We start from the raw sequence: 14,660 nt of genomic DNA, 5'->3' as shown, positions 1-14,660 counted from the left end.
TATATTCTTGTACATATTTATAAAGATTACAAGCACACTGCATCATTGGTTTCTGTAACTACAACTACATGACAGGTTTCCCCTTTGTATTCTCATGGCTTTTATACTTCTTGATGGTCTATAACGTACGGTACTTTAAGATGATGAACCTAGCATGAACTAAAAACCGTACAGATACTGTAAATTATTAATTCTGTCCCTGACAATGTTCCGTACATGGATTACATATTAAACAGTGGCGGCCAATGTCACATTTTACACTGTTATGTCATTGTGAACCTGATAAACTGTGAACTTTATAATTATGGTAATGAGTCAGAATGGGTGTTTCCAAATACCCTCTGTGCTGTAGCTTAACAGGTTGTTACAATGAACAGATAAGGCCCCCTCCCTCCAGTTTCTGCTGCTGCTAGATTACACAGGCAGAAGGGGGAGGGAGACAGCAGTGGGTTGGGTGAGACATGTTCCGCTCATTGTAACAGCATGTGAATCTGTAGCACTGAAGGGCTCTGACATTGCCCCCAGAGCCCTTCAGACTAATTAGCATAATAATAAACATTGTTTTTAGAAATAAGGGGGCAATGGATAGCTAATATAAGAAGATTACCAGATTCACAGTGCCTCGATCTATGAGTAAGGGTGCCTGGTTTGTCCATGCTTGATTTTGATGGTAGATTTTCCTTATGTCTTGGTATATCTGGTTCTGTAGCTCACAGTAACACACGCCTGACAATTACGTATGTTAAGTATGTTATCTTTAATATAACCCCAAAACCATGTTTCTATGTTCTGCAAAGCTGAAACCAGGAGTGTCTATAGTGACACGCCCCCTGCAGCCTCTAAACTTCACTCATCTCAGGAAATGTATGACTCTTCTCTTCTTATTTTCACTTGACTTTATAGAAGACTTTTTTTTATAGGAAAAACAGGCATGACTTCACAAAAAAGAGGGATTTCAAATAAGAACATTTCATGCCCTACCTGAGGAGGCGAGTAGTTTAATGATGTCAAACTAACTAAACATAGTGCCATGTTTGCTTATTAAACACAAGTACAATCATACATATTCTTTTCAGATATCATTTTATAGATTTTTGTAATTTTTCAGACATAATAAACATTGGAATAAAGGAAACCTACCATCATGGATCTACCTAATAAGGTAGATCCGGTGGCAGGTTCCTTTTATGTATTATAGTTCCATAGCCTTATAAAACTTTAATCTAATCTATATGCAAATTTTGTTAAAAAGGCTACTGGGGTGTGGAATGGCGTGGCTACTCCACACCCCAGTAGCTTCATTCCATCCTTCCTACCAAGAAGTCTTCAGTGTGCAGCTTGCCGTAGCTGCGCACACTCGTCTGCAAGGCTGGAGTTCTGCACATGCGCAGTAGCTCCAGCTTCAAAGCCGAGTCCACACAGCTGCAAACCTGCGCGCTCTGCTTAGTCTATGCGAAGCCAGAGCTATTGCGCATGTGCAGACCTCCGACTTTGCAGATGAGCGCTGAACACTTCTTAGTAGGAGGGATAGAAAGAGGCCAGTATAAAGTTCTGGGCCATTAAGTTAAACCTACCATGAGGAATCTAGAAGTGGATCTGATGGTAGATTCCTCCTGCTGCCTCTGCCCTAATCTGTAATTTAATAATCCTGGAATTTAACTTGTTAAAAACTTTATTTTTCATTTTATATGTAAATGAACTGCAGAGGCTCCTGGGGCGTGGAGTAGCCTTAGCCCCCAGTGCCCGGCCAGGCTAGTACACGCCCCAGTAGCCTCTGCAGTTCATTTACATATAACTAAAAATGCGTTTTTAACAAGCTAGGTTAGGTTCCAGGATTATTAAATTACAGATTAGGGCAGAGGCAGCAGGAGGAATCTACCATCAGATCTACTGATTTCAGATTCTGATTTCTCATGGTAGGTTTCCGTTAACAGTTTTATTTAAAAAATCATGGAGCGATGATACAATAAAGGAACCTGCCACAGCATTTACCTTATGAGATAGATCTGTGATGGTAGGTTTCCTTTAAATACGTCAGTTCTCATAAACAACTACAATGAGAAATACAATTGAATTACAATCATACCTTTCCTATGAATTGTTTATGCCCCAATGAGCAACATCTACTCCTCCTCCCACACCAGTCCTGTGCCACTTTCTTTTGATTAAAAGTTAACATTTTCTCCAACATCACCCTTTACAGTGAAATTCAACATTTGTGCCCTTATAAGTGTTTCCAAATCATTTCTCCACAATAGTATCAACCAAGTGTGAATTTTTGTTTCTATCTTTGTTCTTTGCAGTTTCAACACTCGTTTCCTAAAGTTTTGCAAAGCTATTTATCCACGTAAAGCATTATACACTCCAGACATTGAGAAATGTAATGAACAATAATTCCTGTAATACAATACAATGGGTTGTAACCCAGTACCTGCTATCACTTTGTATATTGAGCACTATATACTGTATAATGAAGCCTTAGGACAGTGGTGGCTAACCTATGGCACAGGTGCCAGAGGTGGCACTCAGAGCCCTTCTGTGCGCCATCACCAGAGATGACTCCAGGTATCTTCCTGCAGTCCCAGACTGGTGTGCACAGAGCTATATTAAAGTGACAGCTCTATCTGGGACTACTGAAGGAGTGGGAAGATGGGGACAGATCTGGATTATTATTGAAGCTCCTGCTCCGGCCCTGACAATTATTCCTGTTTATGGGACCCTGGAGGGAAGCTACAATGATCATCCAAATTTCTTCTATTTTCTGCTTTATTGATGTCCTCAGGTGCTGGTATCAATGAAAGCTGTGACAGAGAAGCGAGTATAAATCACAAATTACATTTCTGTGTTGGCACTTTGAGATAAATAAGTGGGTCTTGGTTGTTGTTCGGGCACTCGGTCTCCAAAAGGTTCGTCATCACTGCCTTAGGACCTGTAAGGTTAGTGAAGAGTGGATGTTAGCCCCATCTACTGACGGCATAAGTGAACTGAACCTCTTGTTACTTGTTTAGTTGATTCATTATTTTTTCTTACAAACCATTAGTGAGCCATTCAACAGACCTTAATAAATTGCAAGTGCCCAGTGAAAAATAAAGTTAGGGTCTCGAAGATGGATTGAAACTAGATGTTACAGATCAGGGCTGGCTAAGACTGCCATGGGCCCTGAGCTGTACGAATATTGTAGCCCCTACAGGTCTGGAGTCACTTCCTACATCTGGTACTAGAATCAGCTTCTTAGGGAATGAAGGATGCGTCCCTTCTGCCTGCTTTTAATCTGCGGCTTCAGGACCTTTGAAGGACCTCCAAATGTCTGGAAATGGGTCTTTTGAACATGTATGAGAATTTCATGGGTGAATGTCCTTCTCAGTATAAAATTTGGTGGGTGGTTTGCATGGCCATGGGCCCCCTAGGGAGATTGGGGCCTTGGCTATGGTCCAAGCGCATATATAATAATCCACTACTGTGGGCAGCTCTAGGTTTCAGTAGGCCCAGTGCCTCAGTGGGCCCCTTTGCAGTGAACTCACGTGGCAGCATTAAAATACAGAAACTAAAACAGTCTCCTGTTCCCTTAAATAATCCCTAGTTTATCATCCCAAACAGCCCCCTCATGGATTTGTTATATACAGCCCCCTCACCCTTCCCCACTCCCCATGGACAAAATGTTATCAGTAAAAGAGAAGCAAAAAAAAGAGAAAGAAATACTCCCCTTCAGTGCAGAGATGCAGGCCATTGTCCAGTGCTGCCAGGCTGCTGGGGACTGAGATTAGGTTGTACCTGTAATCCAATCCAGTCTTATCTCAAAGCCAGATTTCCAACAAGAAATGAATGGAACACAGGCCATTATTTCCACATGGAATGAATACAACTAGTTTGGCTTGTAATCCAAACCTGCTCATATATCAAAGCAAGTTTTCCCATAGTAAATCATTGAAAAGCAGCTGATTTGTTCCACAAACATAAAATAGATATATAAAGTAAAGCATAAAGCAACTTTATTTCCTTTTTTCCTTTAATCTTGCAAGAGAGCAGTGCAGAAGAGGGAGTGGAGGGCTCATATAATGCTTGTAAAGATAATTTTGCTTCTATACCGAGTTACATTTTTTGTAAAATGCGAGCTTGTCTTGCAAGATGCTCATACAATGGGTTACACATGAGAAAGCTCAATATATACCCATATGTTTGTGTGATGAACAATGGAGACAATGGGGCAGATTTACTTACCCGGCCCATTCGCGATCCAGCGGCGCGTTCTCTGCGCTGGATTCGGGTCCGGCCGGGATTTATGAAGGTAGTTCCTCCGACGTCCACCAGGTGGCGCTGCTGCGCTGAAAAGCATCTGAACGCGCTGGAATTCACTAAGCTGGACCAAGTGAAGGTAAGCGCGTCCCAAGCGACACATTTTCCGTTTTTAAATGCAGCGGTTTTTCCGAATACGTCGGGTTTTCGTTCGGCCACGCCCCCTGATTTCCGTCGCGCGCATGCCGGCGCCGATGCGCCACAATCCGATCGCGTGCGCCAAAATCCCGGGGCAATACAGGGGAAATCGGCGCAAATCGGAAATATTCGTGTAACACGTCGGGAAAACGTGAATCGGGCCCTTAGTAAATGACCCCCAATGTCCATCAAGTAACACCCATCTCACTTATTTCCCCCCAATCTCAGTTTAATTAGCCTAATGGAGCTAGCTAGACACTACAAAGGCTGCAGAGGAACTCTGGCTCTGTAGGGGGTAGCTATTAACTAACACCTTTTGCAGCCACAGTGTCTCCATAAGGCTTGAGAAGATTTTCCCGCCATTTTCAAACAAGAGACAATGGGGCAGATTTATCAAGCTGTCTGAAAGTCAGAATATTTCTAGTTGCCCACGGCAACCAATCACAGCTCAGCTTTCATTTTACCAATGCTCATGAATATTTCAAAGGGGAGCTGTGATTGGTTGCCATGAGAAACTAGGAATATTCTGACTTTCAGACAGCTTGATAAATCTGCCCCAATGAGTCATAAAAAATATCAGACCAATACGTTTGTTAGGGACAGTTATGGAGTCATGGTCCATCTCAGCCCAAGGGCAAATACATTTTTGGATTCAATATCATCAGGGGATCACAGTACCCCAATTCCCAAGGCTCTGGCACCCTTAGGTCCAGGATGGGACCATAGCAACTGGGTCAGGTTTGGTATCAATGCAATCCAGGGATTCACCCTGTTCCAATGATACCAGAACCCTGACCCCACGACTTCTCCATGAGAAGCTATGACTTCTTCAAGGTTCTGGGCTCAATACCATCTTTTGTGTGTATTGTTTGTCTAGTGTTTTTTAATATAAAATTTAACCAGTGATAAGGTATACCTGCGCTGGCTGGAAAGAGTGAGTGTATGTGTGTTATAAAAAAAAAAAAAAAAAAAAGGAATTGTGCAAGGGGGAAAGGACTGGACTTCTTAACACTGCGATTATCTCTAAAAAAAGACCAGTTGTAATGTTTTGGTGGAACACTAACCTGTAGCACCACTTCTAGCGGGTTTCCGCGGGTCCAGCAAAATGAATCCAACAGTGTGATTTCTTTGGTCCAGGTTCACACTATAGTCCCCGTTGTAGTCCAAGCAATAGTTGAGCAATAGCGAAGCCCCGGCCGGTAGCTTCGCTAAGTCAGACTAGTAAAAACAGATGTACCGGTGACGTCACCCACAAGGTACGGATGGTCCAGAAGGACAAACAGGAATATCCACCGACGCGTTGTCGAAAGCAACGGCTTTCTTCCTCAGGGTAAGATTCCTGGGTCTGGTGATGATGATGGTGTTTATATAGAGTCCGTACTCTATGGTACTAATCCGTTCTTGAGAGATGTTTCAATGTGAGTTGTTGTAATCGTTCCAACATTTATCCTTGTCATAAGTTTTCTCTTTGTGCGACCGATATATTTTTTCCCACATGGGCATTGTATACAATAAATTACCCCTTTTGTGTTACAATTAATATGTTGTTATATCGGTCGCACAAAGAGAAAACTTATGACAAGGATAAAGGAACATCTGAGAAATATAACTAAACAACTTGAGGGCCACCCCCTATCACGACACTACAAGGAGAAACATGATGGTCAAATCAAAGGTAGTGTCATATTTGGAATAGAACAGGTGAGACGATACTGGAGGGGTGGCAACTTTATAAAATACATGTCTCAAGCAGAAAGTCGTTGGATTTTTGAACTCGACACGCTGGTACCTAACGGCTTAAATAGCGAAATAGAGCTATTTGCCTTTTGATTTTCTAGAAAGAGAAAAAAAAAAAAAAAAAATTAAATTTTTTTTATATGTATATATTTTTTTATTTTTATTTTTTTTTTTTAAAACCAGCTTACATACTGTACGATGTATATATAATCTGTGATATTTTACAATGTTCAGATTTGCTCCACCCTGTCCGAAGATATATATATTTTTTAACTGAAGTAATAAAGTTTTTTCCCACAATAGATTTTATCATTAGTATTTTTTAGAACAATAAAGAATAACACTAAATTAAGAGCGACCCCACTAGTTAGAATTCCAGGGTCCAAAAACATATGCAGTAATAGGAAATATATATATAAAAACAAGAAGCAAGGAACTCAAGTTGTGAAACAAGCAAAGACAGAGATGACTAAATGTTGGAACGATTACAACAACTCACATTGAAACATCTCTCAAGAACGGATTAGTACCATAGAGTACGGATTCTATATAAACACCATCATCATCACCAGACCCAGGAATCTTACCCTGAGGAAGAAAGCCGTTGCTTTCGACAACGCGTCGGTGGATATTCCTGTTTGTCCTTCTGGACCATCCGTACCTTGTGGGTGACGTCACCGGTACATCTGTTTTTACTAGTCTGACTTAGCGAAGCTACCGGCCGGGGCTTCGCTATTGCTCAACTATTGCTTGGACTACAACGGGGACTATAGTGTGAACCTGGACCAAAGAAATCACACTGTTGGATTCATTTGGCTGGACCCGCGGAAACCCGCTAGAAGTGGTGCTACAGGTTAGTGTTCCACCAAAACATGACAACTGGTCTTTTTTAGAGATAATCGCAGTGTTAAGAAGTCCAGTCCTTTCCCCCTTGCACAATTCCTTTTTTTTTTTTTTTTTTATAACACACATACACTCACTCTTTCCAGCCAGCGCAGGTATACCTTATCATTGCTCCTTCTTTTAGTTAATAGCGGTGGAGAGGCACACCGCTGATACCAGCGACGGCAACGGTTCCAATCATACCCATAGCGTGCGCCCTTGTGACCCCTAAAATTTAACCAGTGTTGCTCTTTTATCTCACTACACGAACCCTACGTTCATTTCTCGGTTATATACATGCTACTGGGTTGGTTCCTCACCCTATATAATCCCGTTATGGACCGGGCTTATATTAAAGGAGAACTGGTGGCAGCTTAGTTGGGTTTATAAGGTTCTGTTTCACTGAGGCTAGTGAAAGGGGTCTTATAGCCATTCAGGGTTGTGATTTATTGCTGTTCCATATCGGTAGTTGTGTGGACAACTTTAAATCTTAAAACTTCCTGCACCTCGCAGAACATGTGCGTTCTGGGAGTGTCTGAAACATCATGGTTTCCTTCACAGTGTGTCTTCCTCTCTGTGGACTGAATAGCGATCAATTGGGGGACGTGTGGCACCAACACACTTAATAAGTTAATATAGGGACAGACCCATAAACCCACATGACTGGTGTACATTATGTTGATCCTTTTTAATAGACTACATTGACCGTGTATACATAATGTGAGGTTCTTAGGACACTATTTGATGTATTATGACTTATGGCCAGTCACAATGCAGCCTCTTGTGCTATTCTTATCCTCGTAGAGCAGCACCCTGTTGACAAAGTGGGTTGAGCTTCCAGCATGCTACGGTGAGGAGCAGCAAGGCTATTTGCAAGAGCCATTTATTGGGCCTACATAAGAAGTAACAAACAAGTACACGTACACCTGCTGCGATCAGGCATCAACCAGGTTACCTAACATCACACTGGCATTCAAAGAGTTAAAACAACTGGCCAGCCTTTAGAATGGCAAAGACAGCTTATTCATTATGTTTTTATTTATAAAAACAGCCTTTAAAAAGCTATCCAAAAAGGGAAAGTTGCCAAACAACATTAAACTTCATATGAATATCGTTCAGAGTTCAGAAGCCTGTGCGGCCAGCCATTTCACACCCCACCATGCTTCTATGGCCCTTGCTTTAGGCACTGGGGTATAATCAACACCAACCACCCTCAGGTCGTTCCGCGGTGGCAGCCAAGGCGAGGTACAGTGACTTAGAGTAGAATCGTAGTCGGGGACAGGCAGGAGGTCAGGACTGTCAGCGCAGGATCAGAGTCGGGGACATAGCAATAGGTCAAGGCAGGCAGCAGAGGAGCCTAGTCAGGAACGGAACCGGGGTCACAACGGGAAATCACAATATCAGCAAAGGGCATGAGACACTCAGACACAAGGCATGAAGATCCGGCAGGGTGTGCAGGGAGAGGAAGGTTTAAATAGATTTCTGGGAAATTTTCTGAAGACTAGGATGAGTGCGCACGGCCCGAGGACCGATATCAGGAGTGGGGACAGGTGAGAAGCACGGGCACTGCACCAGTGTGTAGAGAGGGACATGTGTGAGCCCGCGACCTGAGAAATGGGTCGCAGGAGAACTTGTGACAGTAAGAGCAACAGATCTCTGCACCAGATCTCCTCTCCAAGTCAGTATCCTCTTCCAAAGAGCTGGTCGGACATAGGTCTAGCCAGGAGGAAGCTGCCGTAGGTTCACAGGAGCAGCAACAACTAGTCGTTCCGGGGGAACGATATGATGAGGAGCCAGTCCTTCCCCAACAACATAAGAGGTACGAGAGAGGGCATCTGCCTTGACAATCTTCTCGGCTGGACGGAAGTGGAACAAGAAGTTGATCTGAGAAAAGAAGAGGGACTAGCGAGGATGTCGAGGATTGAGATGCTGTGCAGTCTGGAGATATAGGAGATTCTTGGGGTTGGCGTAGATATAGACCGGATGACGAGCTCCTTCCAGAAGATAGTGCCACTCCTCCAAAGCAAGTTTTATGGCCAATAGCTCTCGTCCCACAAGTGAGAGTTCGGCCCTTGGGCCCTTTCAGGGTGAGCACTTCTCCAGCTTTTAACGAGGAGTTTTAACTTCCAGTTGGAAAGGGTCCTCCATATCAGGCGGTGTGAGAACTGGGGCCGAGGCAAAGGCTGACTTCACAGTCTGGGATTGGCGTTCTTCTTGGACAGTGCCACAATGGGAGACACAAGAGAGGAGAAGTGTGGAATAAACTGCCATAATAATTGGAAAAGCCCAGGAATCTCTGTATTGCATGCAGTCCTACCGGGCGAGATCACTTAGCAGGATCCATCTATAGACCTTTGTCAGAGATGATAGAGCCGAGGAAGGGAAGACTCTTCTGGTGGAACTGATCCACGGCAAAGGATAGAGGTTCTTCAAGGTGATCTTGTTTAGGCCCTGCACAACTTGGGGTCCCCATCATATTTAGATGGCATGGATAGTCTCAGTCTAGGTTCAGCGGAAGGCAGGCTAACTGGAGTAGCAGGAGGAGCTTGACACTGTTGCTGAGTTGCCATCAATTGCTGCAACATGGTGGTAACTTGACCACCTTGCGCGGCAATCTGCTGGACCATGATGGTGGTAAGATTAAGTCACATGTCAGATCTTACTGTCAGGCTTCAGGGGTAGTGGACCCACTGGATCACCACGGACTATGACATAAGCCGACACCTGGGACCGGAATCTAAGTGGTAACCGGTTCTCACGAGAGCCTGCCGCAAAGCGGGTTGGACTTGCTGCAGTGTAGTACCACTAGGACGTTCCACAGGTGCAACTTTGTCTGTGGTGGCAGCCAAGACGAGGTACAGTGACAATGAGCAGAATCAGAGTCGGAGACAGGCAGTAGGTCAGGACAGGCAGCACAGGATCAGAGCCGGGGACGTAGCAATAGGTCAAGGCAGGCAGCAGAGAAGCCTAGTCAAGAATGGAACCGGGGTAGTCAGGGCATGAGACAAAGCTTTCCCTTTGGTACAAGGCATGAAGATCAGGCAGGGCGTGCAGGGAGAGGCAGGTTTAAATAGATTTCTGGGAAATGGCTAGCTCCAATTAACAGTGCACTGGACCTTTACATTTTCTGAAGCCGGCGCGCGCTTCCCTGTCTCCCAGGCCGGGTCATGGCCCGGGGGCCGGGATCAGGAGCAGGTACAGGTGAGAAGCGCGGGTGAGCCCGCAACCTGAGATATGAGTCACCGGAGCACCCGTGACAGTTGTTCAGTGTCCCAAAGTGACCAGACAGGTTCCCTTGATGTTTGACTTCTATCTTTTTCATAAACAAGTTCAATTGGTAACTTTCTTTATTTGCATCCAAACTCTGGTGCGACTTATTTCCTGTACAGTTTTCACACAGATTTATATACAGTATTACACACCACTCATGAATAATGAAAAAGCTTACAAAATTACAGTGGGTACCTTTACATTTTTTACCATTGTTTCATTGCTGCCAATTCTGTTTTGTGCTCATTAATGAACACGCAGCAACACATCTTGACAGAAAAAAACAAAAATTTAGATAACCTAGTTAATTTATTAAACAAGAATAACTGAAATATCACATGTTCATAAGTATCTAAACCCTTTGATGTGACACTCATAGTCAACTCGCATGCTTTCCATTTCATTCTGATCTTCCTTGAGATGTTCTTGTCCTTCATTGGAGTCCAGCTTTGTTTAATTAAACCGATTGGACTTGATTATGTAAGGCACACACCTGTTGATATAAGACCTCACATCTCAAAATGCAGGTCAGAGCACATGAGAATCATGAGGTCTAAGGAACTGCCCAAGGAGCTCAGAGAAAGAATTGTGGCAAGGCACAGATCTGACCAAGTGTGCCAACCAAAGACCAGGGAGTGCAACACATATGAAAGCCTGCATAAAGTTTACAAAAAAACACATGGACTCCCAGACTAGATTAGATTTTCTAGTCTGATGAGATGAAGACTGAACTTTTAGGCGTTAAAAAAAAAAATTGGTGGCCGGGTGAGGGCTGCTTAAAAAAATAAACATGTACTTACCTCGGCAGTCCCTTCTGGCATCCCCGCTGCCGTCTATCCGGTCCGTGCCACTGTAAACAAACAGGGCCAGGGAAGCTGCCCCGTTTGTTTATCCCTATTCCCTGTGCTGTATAATAATGCGGGATGGGTGGACGTGACCGGCTACCTTGTTTACAGGGACACAGAAAAACGGGAGGGACCATGGAGGTAAGTAAGGTTTTTTTAAGCAGCCCGCTCAAAAACACCAATGTTTTTTTTTGCCGCCTTGGACAACCTCTTTAATTGTGTGTAGAAAAGCAGATACTGCTCATCACCTGCCAAATACAATCCCAACATTGACACATGGTGGTGTCAGTATCATGCTATGGGGTGTTTTTCAGCTGCTGGAACAAGACAACTTGTTGCAATTGAAGAAAATGTGGCCAAGTGCAGAAATATTCTAAATGAAAACCTCTTCCAGAGTGCTCTGGGCGTAAGATTGGGCCAAAGGTTCACCTTCCAACAAGACAATGACCCTAAGCACACAACTAAAATAACAAAGCAGAGGCTTCAGAACAACTCTGTGACCATTTTTGACTGGCTAAGCCAGAGCCCTGACAAACCTATTTGAACTTTTGAAACTTGAAAATAACTTCCACCAACATTCACCATCTAACTTGAGGGAACTGGAGAGGATCTACAAGGAAGAGGCAGAGGATCCCCAAATCCAGGTGTGAAAAACTTGCATCATTCCCAAGAAGACTCATGGCTGTACTAGATCCAAAGCTTCTTCCACTCAATACTGAGCAAAGGGGCTGAATACTTATGACCATGTGACATTTCAGTTTTTCTTGATTAATAAATTAGCAAAAATATCTAAATTTCATTTTTTTTCTGTCAGGGTGGGGAGCAGAGTGTACAGTCATGACCAAAAGTTTTGAGAATGACACAAATATTATATTTTCACGTGATCTGTTGCCCTCTGGTTTTTATGTGTGTTTGTCAGATGTTTTTATCACATACAGAAATACAAGTGCAATCATATTATGAGTAACAAAAGCTTTTATTGACAGTTACAATGAGGTAATGCAGCAAGTCAATATTTGCAGTGCTGACCCTTCTTCTTCAGGACCTCCTGCAATTCTCCCCGGCAGCTCTCACTCAACTTCTGGACCAAATCCTGACTGATAGCCGTCCATTCCTGCACAATCAATGCTTGCATTTTGTCACAATTTGTTGGTTTTTGTTTGTCCACCCGTCTCTTGATGATTGACCACAAGTTCTCAATGGGATTAAGATCTGGGGAGTTTCCAGGCCATGGACCCAAAATCTCTATGTTTTGTTCCCTGAGCCATTTAGTTATCACCTTTGCTTTATGGGAAGGTGCTCCATCATGCTGGAAAAGGCATTGTTCATCACCAAACTGCTCTTGGACGGTTGGGAGAAGTTGGTCTTGGAGGACATTCTGGTCCCATTCTTTATTCATGGATGTGCTTTTAGGCAAGACTGTGAGAGAGCCGATTCCCTTGGCTGAGAAGCCGCCCCACACATGAATGGTTGCAGGATGCTTTACAGTTGGCATGAGACAAGACTGGTGGTATCGCTCACCTTGTCTTCTCCCAACAAGCTGTTTTCCAGACATTCCAATCGGAAAGGGGATTCATCAGAGAGAATGACTTTACCCCCGTCCTCAGCAGTCCACTCCGTGTACCTTTTGCAGAATATCAGTCTGTCCCTGATGTTTTTTCTGGAGAGAAGTGGCTTCTTTTCTGCCGTCCTTGACACCAGGCCTTGCTCCACGAGTCTCTGCCTCACAGTGCGTGCAGATGCACTCACAACTGCCTGCTGCCATTCCTGAGCAAGCTCTGCACTGCTGGTAGCCCGATCCCAAAGCTTAAACACTTTTAAGAGACGGTCCTGGCGCTTGCTGGTCCTTCTAGGGCGCCCTGGAGCCTTTTTGGCAACAATGGGACCTCTCTCCTTGAATTCCTTGATGATGCGATAGATTGATGACTGAGTTGCCATCTTTCTAGCTGCGATACTCTTCCCTGTTAGGCCAGTTTTGTGCAGTGCAATGATGACTGCACATGTTTCTTTAGAGATAACCAAGGTTAACAGAAGAGAAACAATGATGCCAAGCACTAGCCTTCTTTTAAAGTGTCCAGTGGTGTGATTCCTACTTAATTATGACAGATTGATCTCCAGCCCTGTCCCCATCAACACCCACACCTGATGGAGCAATCACTGAAAGAATGTTAGCTGCTCCTTTTAAGGCCGCGGTCACACGATCCGCTAGGCGTCCGTTCATAACGCGACGCTAGCGCACAGGGGGCGGTCCTCGTCCCGAACGCACATGCGTTAACAGGGAAACGCATGCAATCGGCTTATCAATCGCATGCGTTTCCCTGTTAACGCATGTGCGGTCGGGCCGAGGACCGCCCCCTGTGCGCTAGCGTCGCGCTATGAACGGACGCCTAGCGGATCGTGTGACCGCGGCCTAAGGCAGGCCTGCAATGAAGTTGAAATGTGTTTTGGGGGAAAAAGTTCATTTTCTAGTCAAATATTGACTTTGCAATTAATTGCTGTTAAGCTGATCACTCTTTATAACATTCTGGAGTATATGCAAACTGCCATTACAAAACCTGATGCAGTAGACTTTGTAAAAATTAACATTTGTATCATTCTCAAAACTTTTGGCCATGACTGTATACTAATGAGCAAAAAGAACAGTTTTGATCTTAGCAATTGGCTACATGGAAACAAAGAGTGAAACATTTTAAGTAGTCTGAATACCTTCCACACTCACTGTATATAAAATGTGACTCTTTTAATTGCATAAAATTCATTGGATTTGATGAAAATGTATCAATCCACTTTAGACTTTTTAATAAATTACCAAAGACAGGAATCAGTGAAACCTGACAAACAGATGGAACAATAGGAATGAGATCTCTACTCACAAGACTTTACAATTTATAAGCAGTTTGTGCTGTACTCATGAATACAGAGAGACTTTACTACAAGGCCATTGTTTTCTGTGGCTGGCAGCAATATAGCATTTTGATAACTATTAGGCTACATGCACACTGCTGTTGCCCGCCGTACCGTAGCACAGAGGGCACAAGGCAGCACGCAGGGAGAGGAGGTAAGCGCTGCTCACCCCCGCCCCTCTCCATAGGGATGTATAGCGCACGGCGCTGTATGCTGTGAAAGGATAGAACATGTCCTATCTTTTCACGGGGTACGGAGCGGTGCCGCAACACTCCCGTAGGGCGCCGTGCGCCCATTGCCGTCTATGGGGGACGTATATCGCCCCCCCCCCCCCATGCGGCAGTGTGAATGTAGCCTTAAACTGGTCCCTTAGCTACAATTTTTTTGTTGTTATATTAGCAGCACGTTGTTTGCTAGGTGGTGTTCACAAATGCTGTTCCCAATAAGAGGGGGAACTCTGGGGGAGCAAAATAAGAGGGGGAGCTTCTAGGGGCACAATAAGAGGGGGAGCTGCTGGGGGGCACAATATGTGGGGGTGCTGCTAGAGAGACACAATAAGAAGGGGACCTGGGGCAAACTATAAGAGGAGGG

Source organism: Engystomops pustulosus, chromosome 5 (assembly GCF_040894005.1).
Source record: "Engystomops pustulosus chromosome 5, aEngPut4.maternal, whole genome shotgun sequence".
Lineage (NCBI taxonomy): Eukaryota > Metazoa > Chordata > Amphibia > Anura > Leptodactylidae > Engystomops > Engystomops pustulosus.
Note: the sequence above shows the minus strand (reverse complement) of the source record.